The 4845-nt window shown below is 33.9% G+C and overlaps 1 pseudogene; it reads left to right on the top strand.

Annotated features, from left to right (window-relative positions):
- The first annotated feature begins 3882 nt into the window (after positions 1-3882).
- On the top strand, positions 3883-4845 carry LOC146888294 (uncharacterized; annotated as a pseudogene).

Below are 4845 nucleotides of genomic sequence, written 5' to 3'. Positions count from 1 at the left end.
TTGCCAATGTTAAAGACCCCCTTGATGAGCTTCAACAACTTCTATTTCAATCTGATTCTAAACAAAGTCGAAGTTATCAACAACACATTAGAACATACAACATGATGTTTACATTCACATCTCCTGGAGCAAAAATTGACAATAAATATAACAATGGACGTGGACCACCAAATTTAAGAGTTCATGGCCAGTCATGTCATCGAATTTGTAGTCTTCTGCCACCACTTGGAAAACAGCCAAAGTTTGCTCAGCTATACATATATGATATTGATAACGAGATACACAATAGAATTCAATCTTTGAGGTAAACTACTATTATGGTTCCAGATTTTATTATATGATGAGGATATTGTTTTGATTTGAAATTCAATGTCGGTGTAGGAACCATAATGATATTGATGCTGAAATTGTAAGAACACTAACTGAGATGCTGGATAAGTACAATGTGCATGCCAAATCTTTCAGAATGGCTAGGGATCAATATGTAGAACAACCATTGTTAAAAATAAATTTGTCTAATAGCTCAACTCAGAAAGGGATCAGAATTGATTAATGAGTCTTTCACTTGGTTAAGTGGAATCTTGAAAGAATCTTTAAGTCTTATAACCCAATTAATCAATTCTGATCCCTTTCTGGGTTGAGCTATTAGACAGATATGTTTTTAACAATTGGTATCAGAGCTTCTTTATCTTCTCTTACAATCTTTCTTGATTACTTTAAACAGTCCATTAACACAAAACTGCGAAATTGATTAATTGGGTTATAAGACCTAAAGACTCTTTCAAGATTCATCTTAAACAAGTGAAAGGCTCATTAATCAATTCAGATCCCTTTCTGGGTTGAGCTATTAGACATATCTGATTTAACAACCATTTCATGATCTCAAGTTAAGGCTTATAGTAGATAGGCAAAAAGATGGACGAATATACAACATGCCAATGGTTTCAGAAGTAGCTGCATTAGTCATTGGTGATGTTGATAGCACTTCTCCTAAAGATATTATTATGGAAAGCAGAACAGGAAAGCTGCAAAGAATAAACGAGTTGCACACCAGTTATTTGGGTTATCAATATCCTCTATTGTTTCCATATGGTGAAGATGGTTATAGGCATGATATTAGTCATCGCGATTCTTTGGCATCAAAACGTAATCGGTTAACAATCAGGGAATGGTTTTGTTTTAGAATTCAGACTCGAGATTGTGAGGCAATGACTATTCTTAGATCTAGAAGATTGTTCCAACAATTTGTTGATGAGGGATACACAATGATTGAGTTAGAAAGGTTATCATTCATCAGAAACAATCAATCCAAGTTGAGGGTTGATAAGTATAATAACCTTTGTCAACCAAGTAATGAAAGCCAAATTGATGCCTCTAAAAAAGGAAAACGATTTGTGCTTCCATCAAGCTTTGTTGGTGGCAGAAGATTTATGGTTCAATTATATTTTGATGGAATGGCAATATGTGGTCATGTAGGATTCCCATATCTATTTGTAACTTTTACCTGCAGCCCGAAATGGCCAGAGATATCTCGAATATTAAAGACTTTAAAGTTAAGTCCTTTAGACCGGCCAGATATTATTGCAAGAGTATTTAGAATCAAATTTGATGAGTTGCTATCAAATTTAACAAAAAAGCATGTATTGGGCAGAGTAATAACATGTAAGTATTAATATTTTTATGATTGAATGTCAAAATTTCAATTACTATTTTTTTCTAATAACATAATTCTTAATTTATTTTTGACAGTCATGTATAGTATTGAATTCCAGAAACGTGGTTTACCACATGCTCATTTGCTAATATTCTTGCATCCTTCTAGCAAATATCCAACAGCATTGGATATAGATAAGGTCATTTCAGCTGAAATACCATGTGCCAAAAAGGAGCCACAATTGTATGCCTGTGTCAAAGAACATATGATACATGAACCATGTGGATTAGCTAATATATCATCTCCATGCATGAAGAATGGATCATGTTCCAGATTTTATCCGAAGAAATTCCAAAATACTACCACAATTGCAGAAGATGGTTTTCCTCATTATCGTCAAAGAAGCAACGAAATCACTGTTGTCAAGAATGACATAGAACTAGATAATCGTTTTGTTGTCCCTTACAATCCTACAATATTGGTCAAATATCAAGCTCATGTCAATGTTGAATGGTGTAATCGTTCCAATTCTATCAAGTACTTATTTAAGTACATCAATAAAGGATATGATAGAATTACAACTGCTATAGTTTCCAATGGAAATGATGAGAATGTACCTCAACTTGCAACAGATGAAATCAAACAGTATATTGATTGTAGATATATTTCCCCATGTGAATCATGTTGGAGAATATTTTTATTTCCTATTCAGGGAAGAAATCCAGTTGTTGAACGACTACTTTTTCATTTGCTTGGTGAGCAGTCAGTGTACTTCAAGGATGATGATGATATTGATGAAATCATGGCAAAACCAACAGTTAAGGAGTCAATGTTTACAACCTGGATGGAGTGCAACAAAAATAATTCTGATGCAAGGAATTTAACATATCCCCAATTTGTATCTAAGTATGTTTATAACAAGAATCATAGATGTTGGAAACCAAGACAAAAGGGAAACACCATTGGCAGACTTATCTGGGTTCTCCCAGCAACTGGTGAACTATTCTAGTTAAGGAGGATGCTAACAGTAGTAAAAGGTCCACAATCATATGTAGATCTTCGAACTGTTGACAACATAATATATGCTACATTTAGAGAAGCGTGTGAAGCTTGTGGATTTTTAGCAGAGGATACCGAATATGTCGATGTTATTAAGGAAGCTAAAGATTGGGGATCGAGACACTTCTTAAGGAAATTATTTGTAGTCATCCTCATGTCAAATAGTGTCTTAAAACCTGAAGAGTTGTGGAGTAAAACATGGGAATGGCTGTTTGATGGAATATTATACAACAAAAGGATTATTGCTACAAATCAAGGTAGAATCAATTAAAGCATATAAAATCTATGTTTCATGTTTCAAGTATGTTAACTAAATTTTTCTGTTGCAGAACTCAATCTCAATATTGAAACTCTTCAAAATTTGACCTTGATAGAGATTGAGAAGCTCTTGCAGAATAACAGGAGAACATTAAAGGAATGGTCATCTATGCCTTATCCCAATGATTTTGTGGTAGATTATTGTGGAAATAGATTGGTATATGCAGAACTTGATTACAACAACGATGATAAGCTACATATATTTGAATCTAACTTTAACCGTATGGCAAGTTTGTGTTCTTTTATACATGCATTATTCATCAAGACATTAAAATATAACTTAATAAATTCTGACCAATTGCAGATGAGCAAAGACATATTTTTGAATAGATAGATGTTGTCCATCATGAACAAGGGGGATGTTCTTTGTACGGTTATGGAGGAACCGGGAAAACTTTTATGTGGACAACCTTATCTTTTGCTCTTCGATCTGAAGGAAAAATAGTCTTAACAGTTGCATCAAGTAGCATAGCTTCTTTGTTATTGCCTAGAGGTAGGAAAGCTCATTCTAAATTCAAGATTCCAGTTCCTACACTAGAGCACTCTGTTTGCAACATTACAAAAGGTAGTGAACTATCAGACCTGATGAAATTGGCAAACCTTATAATTTGGGATGAAGCACCAATGGCACACAAGTATTGTTTTGAAGCATTGGATCAAACTTTAAAAGACATCATGAGAGAAAAGAACAAATCTGATTTAGTTTTTGGTGGTAAAGTAGTAGTTTTTGGAGGAGATTTTAGACAAATACTTCATGTTATTCCACGTGAAAGCAGGTCTGATATTGTTCATGCTACTATTAACTCATCATATCTCTGGATCATTGCTAGATTATGAATTTGACAAAGAACATGCGACTGTGGCAAAATGGATTACAGCAGTCTACTATAACTGAAATTGAAGAGTTTTCTTCCTGGATAATAAAAATTGGCAATGGTTCATTGAATGAACCAAACGATGGATTAGTTGATATAGAAATCCCATCAGAATTACTAATACCAAAATATAATGATCCTATCCAAGCCATTGTCAATAGCACATATCCAGGATTAATGCAAAAATACAAAGATGAAGGATTCCTCATATCAAGAGCTATTCTAGCCAGTCGAATTGAAACAATTGATGAAATTAATCAATCTGTTTTGGAATCAATTCCAGATGAGCCATTATTCCTAATTAACAATTTACTAAATCATCACTGAGATCTCTCAACTTAATCTGATCCATGTATTTCTGGAGAAATTAAATAATACCCAAGCTCTAACTGCATAGATACCTCTGAGCCAACAGAAGTTGAAGCATACGATGGTATTACACCAGAATTTGTAAATTCTTTAAGAACATCTGGACTACCAAACCATAGTATCAAGCTAAAGGTTGGTGCTCCAATTATGCTTTTAAGAAATTTGGATCAATCTCAAGGTTTGTGTAATGGTAGCCGATTAATAGCGACTAAACTTGCAAACCATGTAATCGGTGCAAAGATTATTACTGGAAAATCAAAAGGGACACAGATTTACATTCCACATATGTCCATGTCACCATCCCAGTCCCCTTGGCCATTCAAGCTAATTAGAAGACAATTCCCGATCATGTTGTCTTATGCTATGACCATTAACAAATCTGAAGGACAATCTTTATATTGTGTTGGGTTGTATTTGCCAACACCAGTTTTTAGTCATGGTCAATTATAGGTTGTAGCTTCTAGAGTTAAAATCAAGTCAGGATTAAAGATTTTAATCCATGACAATGAAAACAAACCTTTGACTACTACCACAAATGTAGTTTTCAATTAAGTTTTTAACAATGTATGA

This window comes from Vigna unguiculata, chromosome 2, assembly GCF_037176805.1.
Source record: "Vigna unguiculata cultivar grain cowpea cultivar isolate G323 ecotype 2 chromosome 2, ASM3717680v1, whole genome shotgun sequence".
NCBI classification, from domain to species: Eukaryota; Viridiplantae; Streptophyta; class Magnoliopsida; order Fabales; family Fabaceae; genus Vigna; species Vigna unguiculata.
This window is presented reverse-complemented; position numbering and strand designations above follow the sequence as displayed.